The sequence below is a fragment of the Balaenoptera borealis genome, assembly GCF_965194805.1.
Source record: "Balaenoptera borealis genome assembly, chromosome: 2".
Lineage (NCBI taxonomy): Eukaryota > Metazoa > Chordata > Mammalia > Artiodactyla > Balaenopteridae > Balaenoptera > Balaenoptera borealis.
In genome coordinates, this window is record NC_138867.1 from 174,401,541 (window position 1) to 174,421,763 (window position 20,223).

At 42.1% G+C, this 20,223-nt stretch overlaps 1 protein-coding gene and 1 pseudogene across 2 annotated transcripts in view; one reads left to right on the plus strand and one right to left on the minus strand.

Annotated features, from left to right (window-relative positions):
* Positions 1–1,936: 1,936 nt before the first annotated feature.
* LOC309624708 (olfactory receptor 1f45-like) lies at positions 1,937–10,185 on the minus strand (annotated as a pseudogene). The gene has a single exon. The product of its transcript is annotated as an olfactory receptor 1f45-like (transcript).
* A 2,411-nt stretch (positions 10,186–12,596) lies between these two features.
* The window catches only part of LOC309624703 (olfactory receptor 7G1-like), a 220,844-nt gene continuing 213,217 nt past the window's right edge, over positions 12,597–20,223 (plus strand). The window contains exon 1 of the mRNA XM_082383095.1: positions 12,597–12,632. The gene's annotated coding sequence lies outside the window, so the exon portion shown is untranslated. The remainder of the gene's footprint in view (positions 12,633–20,223) is intronic.

The window sequence follows — 20,223 nt, forward strand, 5'->3', positions numbered from 1 at the left end:
CCTTCCCACCCAAGACCTCTGTTTCAAAGGACCTCAGGTAGCCATCATTCACATGACAAAGGGACCCGGGTAAGTCAAGGAATGCAAAAACTTTGGCTGGGAAAAAGCTTCGGGTGCGGTTACTGACCGGGAACAAATAGCCTGTGAAGAGTTCCAGAGAATTATTTTTAAACCATGCACCCAGTCTGTGCCTGTTTGAGCCTTAAAACAATACCCAGGTCCCGGGCTTCCCTGGTGGCGCAGTGGTTGAGAATCTGCCTGCCAGTGCAGGGGACACGGGATCGAGCCCTGGTCCGGGAGGATCCCACATGCCGCGGAGCAACTAAGCCTGTGCGCCACAAATGCTGAACCTGCGCTCTAGAGCCCGTGAGCCACAACTACTGAGCCTGCGTGCTGCAACTACTGAAGCCTGCGTGCCTAGAGCCTGTGCTCCACAACAGGAGAAGCCACCGCAATGAGAAGCCTGTGCACCGCAACGAACAGTAGCCCCTGCTCGACGCAACTAGAGAAAGCCCGTGCGCAGAAGAAGATCCAGTGCAGCTAAAAATAAAAATAAATAAATAAATAAATAAATAAATAAATAAAATACCCAGGTTCCCTAATTTGCATTAGAGGAATCAGGCGATGATGGCTGTAGAATTCCCAAGAAGGGTATTTCCTTCTGTGTTTACTTCAAATGTGGTGTGAAATAAAATTCATACTTTATGGCAAGACAAGCAAAATTTAACCGTAAAAATTCTCCTCTGCTTTTTGGCCTTGTCTCTTCCCCAAACTGTGCATTGTGTATGTGCATTATTCGTCATCAAACCTCCCCCACTGGCAGGAATACCTGCCGTAAAGAACAACATTCTCCTAGCATCAACCAGAGAACTCCTTCAAAGAGAGCATTTCTTCTTGAGCTTATCAGGGGTCACGTGACCCACCACAATGCCACTTAGATCTGGATTATGTAAACTGTCAATAATACACCTTTTGATGCACAGCCTTCTGTCTCAAAAAAACTTATATAACTGTGCCTTGACTTCTAACAGGTGGAACAGTCCTCAGAGCTTTCTGAGATGCTCTTCCTGGGTTATAATACTCAAATTTGGCTCAAATAAAATTTTCCATTTCTTTCTTAGATCAACTGATTAATTTTTCATTGACAGTGGCCATAGAGGGTAATGGACAAGGAAGAACATCCCAGATGGCAAAACCAGAGACTGCAGTGAACAACAGACAAAGAGGTTTCCCCTCTAGAGCCAAAGAATTTATTCCACTTCATGAGCAGGGAATTCTTAAATAAATTCTGCCCTGTGGGATTTGATCATTATGATGGACCAGTAGCTGGTCTCATATTGTACTTTGGGTGAAGGGAGGGCCAGATAAATAAACTTTTAGTTTAAAAATTATTAGATCATGGGATAAACATTCTGTTCTGCTGAAGAAGACTGTGTATCAGGCAGAGATTTTGAACTCTGAGCTGAAAGCATCACTGGATGGGACTTTATGTTATCTTCTTCAGGGCAGGGTATAAGTGGATTCTATGGGTGGGGAGAAGCATGCTTTCATGTATTTGGTGGCTGGAGGGATGGAATGTGGACTGCCAGCTCTCCACAAAAATCTACTCTCTCCTTTTTCTGTAATGACAGAGTCATAGCCTAGCAACATGGCTGACCACCTATGCCGTATTTCCCAGCCTCTCTTGCAGCTAGGTATTACCCAGTGTGGAATGTGAAAAGTACATGACTTTTCAAGATCAGGGACTTTCCTCCCCTGTGCTCGCTGATTTCTTTCTTCTTCTTTTTTTTAATCTAAATTTCACAGCTTCAACCTCACGGACAATAATAATGTTCAGGGAAATAGACAAGAAATAAAACATTGGGAACCTAGGTTTTTGGTTGATTGAAAGGAGCAGAGTCACCCTGCTGTACTGTTACATGAGAGGGGAATAGAACTCTGACTGTTACATGAGAGGGGAATAAACTTCTACTTTGTATGAGCCATTACTCTTTTGTTTTATTTTTTTTAATTATTTATTTATTTTTAGCTGTGTTGGGTCTTCGTTGCTGCCTGTGGGCTTTCTCTAGTTGTGGCGAGCCAGGGCTACTCTTTGTTGCAGTGCATGGGCTTCTCCTTGCAATGGCTTCTCTTGTTGCAGAGCACGGGGTCTAGGTGCAAGGGCTTCAGTAGTTGTGGCATGCAGGCTCAGCTGCTCTGTGGCATGTGGGATCTTCCCGGACCAGGGCTCAAACCCGTGTTCCCTGCATTGGCAGGCGGATTCTTAACCACTGTGCCACCAGGGGGGTCCCCATTATTCATTTAGTCTTTTTTTTTTAGCAAATGTTATGGATTGAATTACATCCTTTTCCCAAATTTATGTGTTGAAATCCTAACCCCTAGTATTCAGAATGTGTCTGTTTTTGCATATAATAGTTAAGATGGGGCCATATTAGAGTAGGGTGAGTTCCTAATCCAAGGTAACTGGTTTCCGTATAAAAAGGGGACATTTGGAGATAGACATGCCCACAGGGAGGATGCCTTGTAAAGATGAAGGCAGATATCTACAAGTCAAGGGACACCAAAGATAGCCAGTAAACCACCAGGAGTGAGGGGAGAGGCATGGGACAGACTCTCCCTTATAGCCTCAGAAGACACCAACCTGCTAACGCCTTGATTTCAGGCTTGTCTCCAGAACTGTAAGACAATAAATTTCTGTTATTTAAGCCATATAGTTTGTGGTATTTTGTTATAGAAGACCTAATACAGCAAGTAGGCTATTCATCCTACCTAATACAAAAATTAGTATCAGAAATGGGGTGTTGCAATCACAAAAATCAAAAATTAGGTGCATTAGCTTAATGAACCTGCTGGTAAGGTCACAAATATTGCAGACTGGATAACTGACCCTCATTATGCCAAAGAACAACATTTGGTAATGTCATCACCTGCGATCACCTACCTGAAAGCTAGATCATATGTCTACTAAGCCTGTGTTTCTAGAAGTGATTGGAAAGAGTTAGAATGTCACTGTAAGTTGGCTGCTCCTTGCTGCTTTCAGCAAGGAATCACAAGAAAGAGATGCTCTTACACAAGAATTGGCCACTTTTCAAAGTCAGGAACATCACAAGTTTGGAAGAGCCAACAACTTCCTCGCTCCCAAAACAGTATAAACAAGGATCTTGCCTCCTGCCCAAGGCTATTGTTTCAGATGACCATTAATGGAGAATGACAAAGATGTAGATAGTTCAATGAAGCAAATACTGCAAATTAAATAGACACAAGAACTCTGGCTAGAAAAGAACATTGAATGTTCTAGCAATGGAACTAGCTAGAAGCAACTAGACCAGATGTCTACTAAGTTTTCTGAAGCAACTATGTTGCTAAAAAATCCGAGTTCAGTCTGCAAAATCTTATGACTTCTGAGCTTTTGTCTTGGGTCTCTTTCTTATAGCAGCTTAACCTGACCCTTAACCCAATGTGGGGCTTGAATCCTGGTCTCTCTGGTTTCCAGAGTACTTCCTTTTAACCATTATGTGTTCTTTAGGCTGCAGTTTAAGTGCCACAAGATCAGGGATTTTGTTTGTCCCCTGCCAGACTCTTGAAAGACTGTAAATAATAAAGAGTAAATAGTAAAATGTGACAGATGTTCAATAAATATCTGTTGGAAGGATGAGGTAATAAACAAATGAACCAAGAGTGATATGAAGGAACTATCTAAGACTGGGACTGTGCCCGGAAGTTCAGAACAGATGGGCACTGTATTTGGACAGACATTCCAATGCTGTGGTCACCGAATAAAAACTGGCCCCCTGCTGATGAGGGCCCCCAAGGCGCCCTTCATGTCGTTGTTGCGTAGACTGTAGATGAAAGGGTTCAGCATGGGAGTGACCACGGTGTACACCACTGCAGCGGTTGTGTCCTTCTGGGCCGTGTGGGAGGACATGGGGCTGAAATAAACCCTGATGAGTGTGCCGTAGAACAGGGACACCACAGAGAGATGAGAGCCACAGGTGGAGAAGGCCTTCCGCTTGCCTCTGGTGGACGGGATCCTCAACGCAGCAGCAAAGATGTGCGTGTAGGACACCAAGATGCCCACAAAGGGGGTGATGATGGGCAGGGCGCCCACGGTGTACACCATTGCATTGTTGAGAAAGGTGTCAGAGCATGCGAGCTTCAGCAGAGGGCTGAGGTCACAGAAGAAATGGGGGACCTGGTTGTGGGTGCAGAATGAGAGGCGGGTCAGGAATATCGTGTGGGTCAAGGCATTCCCAAAGGTTGCAGTACAGGATGCTGCCACCAGGAGGCTACAGAGCTGTGGTATCACAGACGTGGCATAGTGCAGAGGGTGACAGATGGCCACATGGCGGTCGTAGGTCATGGCGGTCAGCAGGAAGCTGCTGATGTCGGCGAACCACATGAAGAAGAACATCTGGGTCAGGCAGCCAGCCTAAGGAATCCCTTTGTGTCCTGACACGTGATTGGCCAACATCTTGCAGATGGTGGTGGAGGTGAAGCAAATGTCCACAAAGTCCAGGTTGGCCAAGAAGAAGTACATGGGAGCTGGACGTCAATGGCGATGGCCAGGGTAATGAGCAGGTTCCCCAGTTCTGTGACCAGGTACATGTTCGGGAAGAGTACTAACAGCAGCTGCCGTTGCTTGGGGTCCTCCGAGAAGCCCAGGAACAGGAACTCAGAGACCAGGGTGAGATTTGCCCCTTCAAAGGCCATCCTGAATCAATCAGAAATGACACGGAGGAGCTGTCCAGGGTCCTGGCCAAGGCCAGCCTCTCCTTTGCACCCTGGATCTCATCCTCTCTTGCTAGTTCAGCCATCCATCAGTTCTTCCCACTCCCTCCTGCAATAGGACCCTCCCCCACCATTTACTGCATCATTTCCATCAGTGAACACACCATTCACTCCCCACAGCCCACCTGCAGGATGTCACCTGGAGCTTGGTGGAGAGCTCCCAAGCACACTGACCATTTCTCACCTCCATCACGTGCATCTCTATGCCCCAAGGCTTCATCTGGTCACCAGAGCAGGCTCAGCCTGCACACAGGGTAACATGCAAGTGCTGGGGGTTGGCACCCCAAGAGTGACTTTTGGCCAGTGAGGGACAGGCCTTGTTGGGTGAACGCCCCGGCTTCATCGCTTCTGAGTGAAGCAGTTCTGGGTTGTGTTCTCTCAAGGATCCCTAGAAAGATGACCCCTCAGTTGCCAAGAGTGGGTACCTACTTATCCACACCTCCTTTCTCCAAACACTCATTGGGTCTCCTGGGATTATTTCCCAAATAAACTATTTGCCCTCAAGTTCTTGACTCAGAACATGCTTTGGGGAGATTTCAAACTAAAATGCAAGGATTCCAAAAAATCTTCTATTTTTGAAGGAATCCCTTCTTTATCCCAAATACCCCTCCTGCTACAACTCCGCTTTCTCTGCTCCATTAGATCTCATATTCCTCAAAAACATTGCCTGTCCTTGCATATCAAGAGCAACCTTGACCTCCTATTGCTAATCCAAGGCTAGTATACAGTCAGTATGCACCAGCACACTAGTCCCATTGCTAAAATCTAGAAAGATTTGGCAGAGACTGGAATATACCCTTAAAGAACAGCCAAAGAATAGTAAAATTAATTAACAATACAAATTATAATATAGACACACTTTCAAGTTTACTGTTGTTGAATGTTGTAATGAGCTTTGATACATGGACAACATCTGAGAAACATTTGCAAAACTTTTTGTCAGTTTGGCTACTGTCACTGTGAGCAGTGTGGTTGTGTGCTTATAAAATTATCTGTGCTATAGGAGAAGTACCAGTTTATCATTACCCTCAAATTTTGAGGTTGGTCCTGGTTTTAAATAGTTAAGATTTACTTTGGTTTTTTATTGTTTGTGCATTGCAGTTTTTGTCTAAGTTGTCAGTGTGCAATGTTCTCATAATTATAAAATCAAAAGGTTACAATAAACACGAAAAGAAAGCATCCAGAATGAAAAGGCAACAAAGCTTGGATAATGTTCCCTTTAAATATTGCTGTATTTGTGGAAGAATAGAAAAGAAATGATATTCACGGTGGATAGCAGTCCTGGAACATCTGATACTTGCAGAAGTTGAGCAACCTGGAACAGTTTTGCTACTGTGTAAGACTCACTGTAAAATGTAACACTTAATTTATAATTTTGGAATGAAAAACAATTTTTTAAAATAAAAATATGGGTAGTTTATGGTAACAGGTGATATAAATATTGGGTCCAAGTGCTATTCAAAACCGTTCATTAAAGTTGGAAGTGCTCATACTTAAATATTTCATCTGAATAGAAATCATGTTTTGTTCATTTTGGGCTCAAATAAAGAAAATTTGTAATGGTCAATGAGGAAAAATGAAAAAAACATCATTATTCAGTGAGACACTAAAAAGTGTTTGAACAACAGAAAGTTATGGGAAAAATTTATGTCAAAGTATTATATGTTGGTAAAGCAGACAGAAAGCATTTAGAAAGGAATACAGGACTTTTAATTAAAACACTCTAGTGTATGGTTAAAAGTAATTGAGACTTTTCAGATATGAAATAATTAATAGAATTTCAAAAAGTGTAATTTTGATGTAGGCATGACATTGCCATTCTGACTCATGCACCTGCTTATGGTAAAACCCATTTACTGGAAAGAGAAAATACCTTTTTGGAAAACTACATCAGGTCAGTAAAATTTCAGCCATTACCAATGAAGTTTCATCAGTGTCACTAACTTTTTTTTCCCAGCAATTTATTTATAAAGTGAAATTCAAGACTGTGAAGGTAGTTTAAGTTTGTTGACCACATGAGGTTGTGATTTATTTCAGAACATTTGAAATAAAATTGGAAAAAAGTAAAAAACAGAATTACATTTACTGACTCTGAAACGTGGTCAAATGATGTCTGAGATGATCAGATGGTGTTTTAGAAATGTCTTCTCAATGAAATATAGTCACATGAAGACCTTCTTGGCTTTTATACAGATATAATGTAAATTTGGGGTTTCAGGCAAAAGTTACAAAACTTCCTGGATATTTTAATTTGGTTTCATTTAAGTCTCTTTGTTCAGTTATCTCTGGGTGATTCAAAAAAGATATAATTCAAATGAAACCCTTTAAACATTTTCTGTAAAATTTTCTGTGTGCCACCGTGCATCCAATAAACACAGAGAGAATAAACCAACATATCTAAAAAGCTGGGGATTGAAACAGTGAAAACAAGAAGAGTATTTGGATCCAGATGGACAACCTGAGGGGCTGGAGCTTGTAAGAGCAGCCTGAAAATCATGTCAAGTCTTGTAAATTCTTCTCAATAAAAATTACAAGAAAGGAGTTAACATTAGAAAATAATTATGTGTGTGCTTTTTTTTTTTTTTTAAGGATTTGGATTTAATAAATGCAGTCCTAACAGGGATATCAATACTTCATTCAGTCTTACAAGAAAGGAATGTTTCAGTTGTTAAAGCTGACAATAATTTGATATATAAAAAGTATTGTTACCAAAGGGGAGGGGGAGGGATAAATTAGGAAACTGGGGTTAACATATACACGCTACTGTATATAAAATAATCGGGACTTCCCTGGTGGTCCAGTGGTTAAGACTCCGAGCTCCCAATGCAGGGGCTCCGGGTTCGATCAGCGAACAAAGATCCCACATACCCAACTAAGCCCACGCGATGCAGCTACTGAGCCAGTGCACTCTAGAGCCCACACACCGCAATGAAGACCCAGCACAGCCAAGATAAATTAATTAAAAAAATAGATAATCAACAAGGACCTACTGTATAGCACAGGGAACTCGACTCAATACTTTGTAATAACGTACATGGGAAAAGAATCGGAAAAAGAATGGATGTATGTATAACTGAATCACTTTGCTGTACACCTGAAATTAACACAACATTGTAAATCAACTATACTGTAATATAACATAAAAAATTAAAAAAAAGAAAACAAATCTATGCTTTCCAGAAAAAAATAAATAAAAAGTATTGAACACTTGCAAATAAAGAAAACGATGAAAGAGAAATGTGAGATAATTATAGAAATGATATGCCATTTGAAAACCAACAAAATAAATATCAATCCCAGGTGTGGGATGGAAACTCTTAGGGGGTCCTCTACTAACTCTTGTGAAAATGAACTTGTTGTTTGAGGACAAGATAAACTTATTGAATCCTAGAAGTTGATCGAAGTATATCCCTGAAGCTCTGTGGAACAAATATTAATAAAATTAAGCTGATCAAATAAATAGGACAATTAAACCACTCCTAGGACTTAATCGCACAGAGAAGTATTGAATATATAAAAATCTCAGACAGGGTTATGAGAGCTAGGACTTTGCTTTTAATTTTAATTCTGTTATTTTAGTAGAAACTAAGAGAGGACTCAGCACCTTGCACAATGCTATTGACATTAACAGAAAAGCGTTATTTTTTAAAGCTGCAAGAGACCTAGTGACGATCACCTTCAAATCTGTCCCTCCCTTCTCATTTCTGATCTCATCTCCTGTGCTCATTCTGGTTTCTTTGATGGTCCTTGAATAATCCAGAGATGCTCCTGCCTCAGGGCCTTTGCACTTGCTGTTCCCTCTGCTTAGAATACTCTTTCCCCAGATATTCATATAGCTCTGATTTCTACTTCTGGCCCCTATGATAATATTTCCATTAATCAGGTAGGAGGAGCTTTTACAAAAGTAAATTAGATCTTGTCCTTCACATAGTACTTTCCTCCCAGTAATATTTGGAGTAAAATTCCAAATCTTGGTGCAACTGCTATGGAAAACAAACGGAGTTTCCTCAAATATTAAAAATAGAACTACGATATGATCTGGCAATTCCACTTCTTTTATTTCCTTATATCCAAAGGAAATAAAAATGGGACATTGAAGAGATACCTGCATCCTCATGTTCATTGCAGCGTTGTTTACAATAGATGAGATATGGAAACAATGGAAGAATGGATAAAGAAAGTGTGGTTTTATATATATGAAATGAATGGATAAAGAAGCTGTGGTTTTATATAATATTCATATAATATATATATGAATATTATTCAACCATGAGAAAGAAGGAAATCCTGCCATTTGCGACAACATGGATATACCCTGAGGGCCTTATGCTAAGTGAAATAAGCCAGACAGGGAAAGACAAATACTGCATGGTATTAACTGTATATGGAATCTTAAAAAAAAAAAAAAGTGAAAACAATGTCGAATTCTGCAAAGTCTAGATCCTGCTCACCTCCCCCATCTCCATTTATATCACTGTCTCCCAGCCACACAGATCTCTTTGTCCAAGATTGGTTCTACCTCAGGACCTTTGCACTTGCTGTTTCCTCTGCCTCAAATGTTCTTCCTTCAGGACTTTGCTCCAGCTTTCAAGACCCATCTCAAATCCTTCCCTCTCCTATAGCTCAGCACACAGTGGCTGCTCAATCCTCTGTCCTCTAATGACTTGTGTTCTCTGGACCTGGAGAGGAACCTTCTCTCTGGGTCCCTCTGCCTTCTGCCCTGTTTCTCTCCTCCCCTGCCCAGGAAGTCTACACTCCCTGTCTCACTTCCTTGTTGATTCATTGACCCCTTTTTGGGCATCTTCACTGAGGCATTCCCCAAGCTGTGGACAGGAATTCTGAGATGATGACAGAGTCCCCCTCCCAACCCAGCGATTCCACCACAGAGGAATTCTCTTGAAGGTGCACCGTGAGGCATGTTCAAGGAGATTTGCAGAGAAGCATCCATCCACGATAGGGGCGCATCCATCAAATATGATGCTCCCATTTGGTGGATGCTTCTAGTCACAGAAATGGAACAAATGTGGAATGGCTTGTACCAACCTGGATGAATCTCAAAAGCTTGAGAAAACAATCATAGAAGTATGTGTCCAGAATATTGCCATTTATGTAAAGTTTAAAAACATGCAGCACAATCCTATACAGTATATTGTTGGTGGACACATCCTGTGTAGTAAAGACGAAAAATGTGCATGGGATTGATAAACACTTGATGTAGGATGTTGGTTATCTCGGGGCAGGGGATGGGGAGAGACGGAGGAAAACGAAGGCATGGGAGTGGAGAGTTGTACTTGACATTTTACTTCTTAAGTTGAATGATGAATATAGCTGTGCTCCAACTTGAATTATGATCTGTGCTTTTTTGCGTGCCTGAAATATTGCACGCACGCGTGCGCGCGCACACACACACACACATATCGGTCCCCACCTATCCTCAAGGAACTCACTTGGAGAGAGAGGGCCGGATGGGTGGGCAAGTAAATGATGGATACTACCCCATTCTCTGGTCAGGATCACTGTGTCCCTCGAGCTTCCATCCTGAGGGTACAGATACACCTCTTGGGTGTTCATCTTTGCCGAGCCCCCCCCAGATTGGTTCTACCCTTTATCAAACCTAGCTCGGTGTCTACCCTCAATCCTGTTCCTCTGCTGTACCTGAGCTTAGCAGTGACACTGCTGATTGCCTGGTCACCTGGGCCAGAGATTTGGTGGCAGCCAATCTCCTTCAGCCCCATTCGCTGCATCCTGATAGTTTTACCTTGCCCCCTCTCTTCTTCCTTACCCCTTCCCTCCTTCCCAGCACCCTACCAGATTCTCATCTTGTCACTCTGAGATTTCAAACCCATCCCTTCTCTGGTCTCTCTGGCTCCAGGCTTGCTCTTCTGGTTCAACCTCTGCGATGGCCGCCACCAGGGTGAAATGATCAACCTTTCCTTTGCTTTAAATCCTGCATTGGCTCCCTATCGCCCTGCTACTAACAGCTAACATTTCTTACATGCTTCCTGTGCACCTGACACCATGACAAGGCGTTCTACATGCTTCCTCTTACTTAATCTTCTAAGATAGGCACTCTTACCTCCATTTATAGGATGAGGAGTCTTGGAGAGAATAATCCACTACCCAGTATCTCACAGTCTTTCTTGTTCCAAAGCTCCTAAAATTCTGCCATGCAGGACCCAGAAGCTGGAACCTCTTAACAGGGCTTGCACACACAGGGTGCTTCCTGTTTTATTTGTACTCGTTATACAGACAAATGAACTGAGGTTCAGAGAGGCAAAGTCACTTCCCCAAGGTCACACAGCAGGCCTGGCTGGCGATGCGCAGACCCCAGCTTGCTATTTTCTTCTCCTGTCTGCTTCCCTCTCTCCCCACTCACCTATGGAAGGTGGCCCCTCTGGCTTTGGAGATATTTGGCAGGAGGTGACACAGTTTTTGCTGGGAGAGTTTCCTGGGCTGCGTGCGACGTGGAGGGAGGTCTTTGGCCCCACAGAAGGGAGCACGAGACCTGGCAGAGCCCAATTTACCCCTCCATCCTTGCACCTCAGGCTCAGTCCCTCATGTCTTGTTAGGTCACCAGCTAATTTTCCACTCCACACTCTGTCCCTGCTGACTTGTCTCTCTGGGGAGAAGGGTGATCACATCTTGTTCTGGGCTTTTCCCTTTACTCCTGAGCTCAGGGTCATGGGGACTCTGGGCCTCTTTGGGGGACCTCTCTGCAGGGCCTGGCCCAGAGGAATTCCCCCAGCTCTGGGGAACCTGCCTAACCACTGGATCGTGTCTCTGGCTCCCCACTGCTGGGAGCAATGTTTTGCAAACATTACTTCTTAATTGAGGTGAGATTCACATGACATAAAATTAACCATTTAAAAGTGAACAATTCAGTGGCATTTAGCACATTCACAATGTAGGGCAGCTGCCACCTCTGTTTGTTCCAGAGCATTCTCACCCTCCTACAAGGAAACATCATGCCCATTAGCAGTCACTCCCCATTTCCCGTCCCCCAGCCTCGAATCCGTCTCTATGAATTTATCTATTCTGGACATTTCATATAAAAGGAATCATACAATGTGTGACCTTCTGTGACTGACTTCCTTCACTCAGCATAATGTTTTTGAGGTTCATCTACATTGTAGCATGTGCCAATGCTTCATTCCTTTTTTTTTTTTTAACATCTTTATTGGAGTATAATTGCTTTACAATGGTGTGTTTCTGCTGTATAACAAAGTGAATCAGCTATGCATATACATATATTCCCATATCCCCTCCCTCTTGCATCTCCCTTACAACCTCCTTATCCCTCCCCTCTAGGTGGTCACAAAGCACCGAGCTGATCTCCCTGTGCTATGCGGCTGCTTCTCACTAGCTATCTATTTTACATTTGGTAGTGTATATATGTCCATGCCACTCTCTCACTCCGTCCCAGCATACCCTTCCCCCTCCCCGTGTCCACAAGTCCATTCTCTACGTCTGCGTCTTTATTCCTGTCCTGCCCCTAGGTTCTTCAGAACAATTTTTTTTTTTTTAGGTTCCATATATATGTGTTAGCATACGGTATTCGTTTTTCTCTTTCTGACTTACTTCACTCTGTATGACAGACTCTAGGTCCACCCACCTCACTACAAATAACTCAATTTCTTTTCTTTTTATGGCTGAGTAATATTCCATTGTATATATGTGCCACATTTTCTTTATCCATTCATCTGTCAATGGACACTTCCATGTCCTGGCTATTGTAAATAGTGCTGCAATGAACAATGTGGTACATGTCTCTTTTTGAATTATGGTTTTCTCAGGGTATATGCCCAGTAGTGGGATTGCTGGGTCGTATGGTAGTTCTATGTTTAGTTTTTAAGGAACCTCCATACTGTTCTCCATAGTGGCTATATCAACTTACATTCCCACCAACAGTGCAAGAGGGGTCCCTTTTCTCCAGACCCTCTCCAGCATTTATCGTCTGTAGATTTTTTGATGATGGCCATTCTGACCAGTGTGAGGTGATACCTCATTGTAGTTTTGATTTGCATTTCTCTAATGATTAGTGATGTTGAGCATCCTTTCATGTGTGAGTTGGCAATCTGTATATTTTCTTTGGAGAAATGTCTGTTTAGGTCTTCTGCCCATTTTTGGATTGGGTTGTTTATTTTTTTGATATGGAGATGCATGAGCTGCTTGTATATTTTGGAGATTAATCTTTTGCCAGTTGCTTCATTTGCAAATATTTTCTCCCATTCTGAGGGTTGTCTTTTCGTCTTGTTTATGGTTTCCTTTGCTGTGCAAAAGCTTTTAAGCTTCATTAGGTCCCATTTGTTTATTTTTGTTTTTATTTCCATTTCCCTAGGAGGTGGATCAAAAACAATCTTGCTGTGATTTATGTCATAGAGTGTTCTGCCTATGTTTTCCTCTAAGAGTTTGATAGTGTCTGGCCTTACAATTAGGTCTTTAATCCATTTTGAGTTTACTTTTGTGTATGGTGTTAGGGAGTGTTCTAATTTCATTCTTTTACATGTAGCTGTCCAGTTTTCCCAGAACCACGTATTGAAGAGGCTGTCTTTTCTCCACTGTATATTCTTGCCTCCTTTATCAAAGATAAGGTGACCATATGTGCATGGGTTTATCTCTGGGCTTTCTATCCTGTTCCATTGATCTATGTGTCTGTTTTTGTGCCAGTACCATACTGTCTTGATGGCTGTAGTTTTGACGTATAGTCTGAAGTCAGGGAGCCTGATTCTCCAGCTCCATTTTTCTTTCTCAAGATTGCTTTGGCTACTCGGGATCTTTTGTGTTTCCATACAAATTGTAAAATTTTTTGTTCTAGTTCTCTGAAAAATGACATTGGTAGTTTGTTAGGGATTGCACTGAATCTGTAGATTGCTTTGGGTAGTACAGTCATTTTCACAATGTTGATTCTTCCAATCCAAGAACATGGTATATCTCTCCATCTGTTTGTTTCGTCTTTAATTTCTTTCATCAGTGTCTTATAGTTTTCAGCATACAGGTCTTTTGTCTCCTTAGGTAGGTTTATTCCCAGGTATTTTATTCTTTTTGTTGCAATGGTAAATGGGAGTGTTTCCTTAATTTCTCTTTCAGATTTTTCATCGTTAGTGTATAGGAATGCAAGAGAGTTCTGTGCATTAATTTTGTATCCTGCTACTTTACCAAATTCATTGATTAGCTCTAGTAGTTTTCTGATAGCATCTTTAGGATTCTCTATGTATAGTATCATGTCATCTGCAAACAGTGACAGTTTTACTTCTTCTTTTCCAATTTGGATTCCTTTTATTTCTTTTTCTTCTCTGATTGCTGTGGCTAAAACTTCCAAAACTATGTTGAATAATAGTGGTGAGAGTGGGCAACCTTGTCTTGTTCCTGATCTTAGAGGAAATGGTATCAGTTTTTCACCATTGAGAACGATGTTGGCTGTGGGTTTGTCATATATGGCCTTTACTATGTTGAGGTAGGTACCCTCTATGCCTACTCTCTGGGGAGTTTTTATCATAAATTGGTGTTGAATTTTGTCGAAAGCTTTTTCTGCATCTATTGAGGTGATCATATGGTTTTTCTCCTTCAATTTGTTAATATGGTTTATCACATTGATTGATTTGCGTATATTGAAGAATCCTTGCATTCCTGGGATAAACCCCACTTGATCATGGTGTATGATCCTTTTAATGTGTTGTTGGATTCTGTTTGCTAGTATTTTGGTGAGGATTTTTACATCCATGTTCATCAGTGTTATTGGCCTGTAGTTTTCTTTTTTTGTGGCATCTTTGTCTGGTTTTGGTATCAGGGTGATGATGGCCTCATAGAATGAGTTTTGGAGTGTTCCTCCCTCTGTTATATTTTGGAAGAGTTTGAGAAGGCTAGGTATTAGCTCTTCTCTAAATGTTTGATAGAATTCACCTGTGAAGCCATCTGGTCCTGGGCTTTTGTTTGTTGGAAGATTTTAAATCACAGTCTCAATTTCAGTGCTTGTGATTGGTCTGTTTATATTTTCTATTTCTTCCTGGTTCAGGCTCAGAAGGTTGTGCTTTTCTAAGAATTTGTCCATTTCTTCCAGATTGTCCATTTTCTTGGCATATAGTTCCTTGTAGTAGTATCTTATGATCCTTTGTATTTCTGTGGTGTCAGCTGTAACTTCTCCTTTTTCATTTCTAATACTGTTGATTTGAGTCTTCTCCCTTTTTTTTTTGATGAGTCTGGCTAATGGTTTATTAATTTTGTTTATTTTCTCAAAGAAGCAGCTTTTAGTTTTATTGATCTTTGCTATTGTTTCCTTCATTTCTTTTTCATTTATTTCTGATCTGATCTTTATGATTTGTTTCCTTCTGCTAACTTTGGGTTTTTTTGGTTCTTCTTTCTCTAATTGTTTTAGGTGTAAGCTTAGGTTGTTTATTTGAGATTTTTCTTGTTTCTTGAGGTAGGATTGTATTGCTACAAACTTCCTTCTTCGAGCTGCTTTTGCTGCATCCCATAGGTTTTGGGTCATCGTGTTTTATTGTCATTTGTTTCTAGGTATTTTTTGATTTCCTTGTTGACTTCTTCAGTGATCTCTTGGTTATTTAATAGCATATCGTTTAACCTCCATGTGTTTGTATTTTTTACCGTTTTTTTTCCCCCTGTAATTGATATCTAGTCTCATAGCGTTGTGGACAGAAAAGACACTTGTTACAATTTCAAAAAGCTACTTGTTACAATTTCAATTTTCTTAAATTTACCAAGGCTTGATATGTGACCCAAGATATGATCTAGCCTCAAGAATGTTCCATGAGCACTTGAGAAGACAGTGTATTCTGTTGTTTTTAGATGGAATGTCCTATAAATATCAACTAAGTCCATCTTGTCTAATCTGTCATTTAAAGCTTGTGTTTCCTTATTTATTTTCATTTTGGATGATCCGTCCATTGGTGAAAGTGGGGTGTTAGGTGTTAAAGTCCCCTGATTGTGATTACTGTGTTACTGTTGATTTCCTCTTTTATAGCTGTTAGCATTTGCCTTATGTATTGAGGTGTTCCTATGTTGGGTGCATATATAGTTATAATTGTTATATCTTCTTCTTAGATTGATCCCTTGATCGTTCTGTAGCATCCTTCCTTGTCTCTTGTGACATTCTTTATTTTAAAATCTATTTTATCTGATATGAGTATTGCTACTCCAGCTTTCTTTTGATTTCCATTTGCATGGAATATCTTTTTCTATCCCCTCTCAGTCTGTATGTGTCCCTAGGTCTGAAGTGGGTCTCTTGTAGAAAGCATGTACGGATCTTGTTTTTGTATTCATTCAGCCAGTCTATGTCTTTTGGTTGGAGCATTTAATTCATTTGCATTTAAGGTAATTATCGATATGTATGTTCCTCTTACCATTTTCTTAATTGTTTTGGGTTTGTTTTTGTAGGTCTTTTCCTTCTCTTGTGCTTCCTGCCTAGAGAAGTTCCTTTAGCATTTGTTGTAAAGCTGATTTGGTGGTGCTGAATTCTCTTAACTTTTGCTTATCTGTAAAGGTTTTAATTTCTCCATCAAATCTGAATGAGATCCTTGCTGGGTAGAGTCATCTTGCTTGTAGGTTTTTCCCTTTCATCACTTTAAATATGTCCCGCCACTCCCTTCTGGCTTGCAGAGTTTCTGCTGAAAGATCAGCTGTTAACCTTATGGGGATTCCCTTGTGTGTTATTTGTTGCTTTTCCCTTGCTGCTTTTAATATTGTTTCTTTGTATTTAATTTTTGATAGCTTAATTAATATGTGTGTTGGTGTGTTTCTCCTTGGATTTATCCTGTATGGGACTCTCTGCACTTCCTGGACTTGACTGACTCTTTCCTTTCCCATGTTAGGGAAGTTTTCAACTATAATCTCTTTAAATATTTTCTCAGATCCTTTCTTTTTCTCTTCTTCTTCCGGGACCCCTATAATTCGAATGTTGGTGCGTTTAATGTTGTCCCAGAGGTCTCTGAGACTGTCCTCAGTTCTTTTCATTTTTTTTCTTTATTTTGCTCTGCAGTAGTTATTTCCACTATTTTATCTTCCAGGTCACTTATCCATTCTTCTGCCTCAGTTATTCTGCTATTGATTCCTTCTAGAGAATTTTTAATTTCATTTATTGTGTTGTTCATCATTGTTTGTTTGCCCTTTAGTTCTTCTAGGTCCTTGTTAAATGTTTCTTGTATATTCTCTATTCTATATCCAAGATTTTGGATCATCTTTACTATCATTACTTTCAATTCTTTTTCAGGTAGACTGCCTATTTCCTCTTCATGTGTTTGGTCTGGTGGGTTTTTACCTTGCTCCTTCATCTGCTGCATGTTTCTCTGTCTTCTCATTTTGTTTAACTTACTGTGGTTGGGGTCTCCTTTTCATAGGCTGCACCTTCATAGTTCCTGTTGTTTTGGGTTTCTGCCCCCAGTGGGTGAGGCTTGTTCAGTGGGTTGTGGAGCCTTCCTGGTGGAGGTGACTGGTGCCTGTGTTCTGGTGGATGAGGCTGGATCTTGTCTTTCTGGTGTGCAGGGCCACATCCGGTGGTGTGTTTTGGGGTGTCTGTGAACTTAGTATGATTTTAGGTAGCCTCTCTGCTAATGGGTGGGGTTGTGTTCCTGTCTTGCTAGTTGTTTGGCATGGGGTGTCCAGCACTGGAATTTGATGGCTGTTGAGTGGAACTGGGTCTTAACATTGAGATGGAGATCTCTGGGAGAGCTCTCACCAATTGATATTTCATGGGGCCAGGAGGTCTCTGGTGGTCCAGTGTCCTGAACTTGGCTCTCACACCTCAGAGACTCAGGTCTGACACCAGGCCGGAGCACCAAGATCCTGTCAGCCACATGGCTCAGAAGAAAAGGGAGTAAAAAAGAAAGAAAAAAAAATTAAAATATTAAAAAAATTATTAAAATAAAAAGAGTGCAACCAAACGAATAAACAAATCCACCAATGATAACAAGCACTAAAAACTAAACAAAGATAAACATAAAAATCAGAAACAAGCCATTCACAGATAGCAAACCCCAAGTCTGCATTTGCTCCCAAAGTCCACGGCCTCAATTTTGGGATGATTCGTTGTCTATTCAGGTATTCCACAGATGCAGGCACATCAAGTTTATTGTGGGGATTTAATCCGCTGCTCCTGAGGCTGCACAGAGAAATTTCCCTTTCTCTTCCTTGTTTGCACAACTCCTGGGGTTCAGCCTTGGATTTGACTTCACCTCTGCATGTAGGTTGCCCTCAGGCATCTGTTCCCCACCTAGACAGGCGGTGGTTAAAGCAGCGGCTGATTAGGGTACTCTTGCCCACTCAGGCCAGGGGTTGGGAGGGATACAGTAGTCATAACTGGAATGCGGTATGAGCTGCAGCAGCAGAGGCTGGCATGACGTTGCATCAGCCTGAGGCGCGCCATGTGTTCTCCCGGGGAAGTTGTCCCTGGATCACAGGACCCTGGCAGTGGCGGGCTGCACAGGCTCCTGGGAGGGGAGGTCTGGAGAGTGACCTGTGCTCGTACACAGGCTTCTTGGTGGTGTCAGCAGCAGCCTTAGCGTCCCATGCCCATCTCTGGGGCCCATGCTGATAGCCACGGCTCCCGCCCGTCTCTGGAGCCTGTTTAGGCGGCGCTCTTAATCCCCTCTCCTCGAGTATGACCGAAACAAAGAAGCACAAGAAAGTCTCTTGTCTCTTCGGCAGCTCCAGACTTTTTCCCGGACTCCCTCCTGGCTAGCTGTGGTGCACTAGCCCCCTTCAGGCTGTGTTCACGCCGCCAACCCCAGTCCTCTCCCTGCAATCCGACCAAAGCCCGAGCCTCAGCTCCCAGCCCTGGCCCGCCCTGGCAGGTGAGCAGACAAGCCTCTCGGGCTGGTGAGTGCTGGTCGGCACCGATCCTCTGTGCGGGAATCTCTCCGCTTTGCCCTCCGCACCCCTGTTGCTGCGCTCTCCTCCATGGTTCCGAAGCTTCCCCCTCCGCCACCCGCAGTCTCCGCCTGCAAAGGGGCTTCCTAGTGTGTGGAAACCTTTCCTCCTTCACAGCTCCCTCCCACTGGTGAAGGTCCCGTCCCTATTCTTTTGTCTCTGTTTTTTCTTTTTTCTTTTGCCCTAGCCAGGTACGTGGGGAGTTTCTTGCCTTTTGGGAGGTCTGACGTCTTCTGCCAGCATTCAGTAGGTGTTCTGTAGGAGGTGTTCCACGTGTAGATGTATTTTTGATGTATTTGTGGGGAGGAAGGTGATCTCCATGTCTTACTCCTCCACCATCTTGAAGGTTCCCTTCATTCCTTTTTATGGCTGAGTAGTATTCCATTGTATGAATGGACCACACTTTGTTTATCCATTCACCCATTGATGGATGTTGGGTAGTTTTGTTACAGCAGAGAGTTCGCTAGTTATGAGCAGAGAAATGGGGGCAGGGGCCAGGTGGCAGGAAATCACATATCTTGTAAACATCGGGGATCCATATCCAGACAAAGGAAAGCAGGAACAACCAGGCTGACAGGAAAGCACACATTTTGGGTGATAAGTGTCTGGGTAGCAAACAAAGAAAGGGGGAAAGAGGGAATCTCCTGCGTCCAAATGTAACCTTTTGCTCATTATACTCTCATTACAATAAAATTAGCCCTGCGGATAAGAAATACCCATCCTGCACCAACACCACAACACTTCTGATCTAAGCTAAATAAGGGACAAAAATCCCTCCTCCCCTCGGGAAGATGGAGTTGGGATGAAAATCAGGGAATACGACCCCCAAACTTCTCCTTCCCCAGTAAATATTCTGTCCCTTCATTTGTATGCCCCTTATAACTGGCTTGCCAAAGAAACCCAGCTCCTCACCTGTCTGCCCGTTCTCCCTCTGAGAGCAAATCCTTGCTTAAATAAACTCTCACTTAACTTCTTTACCTTTCTGCTTTGTCTCCGAATTCTTTGGCGATGAAGAAAGAACCTTAAGTTCACCGGGAACGGTTTCCACCTTTGGGCTACTGTGAATTGTGCTGCTATGAACATTGGCTTACAAGTATCTGTCGGAGCCCCTGTTTTCAGTTCTTTTGGGTACGTTCCTAGGACCAGGACTGCTGGGTCAGGTAGCAATTTCTTCCACATTTTAGCTATTGTAAATAATGCTGCTATGAAATAGAGACAGACGTAGAGAACAAACGTATGGACACCAAGGGGGGAAAAGGGGGTGGGATGAATTGGGAGATTGGGATTGACGTATATACACTAACTAATATGTATAAAATGGATAACTAATGAGAACCTGCTCTATAGCACAGGAAACACGACTTTGCTGTACAGTAGAAACTAACACAACATTGCAAAAAACTACACCCCATTTAAAAAAAAAATAATGCTGCTATGAACATGGGTGTACAAATATCTCTTCAAGACCCTGCTTTCACTTCCTTTGGGTATATATACGCAGAAGTAGAATTGCTGGGTCATATGTTAATTCTATTTTTAATTCTGTTTGCCACAGTG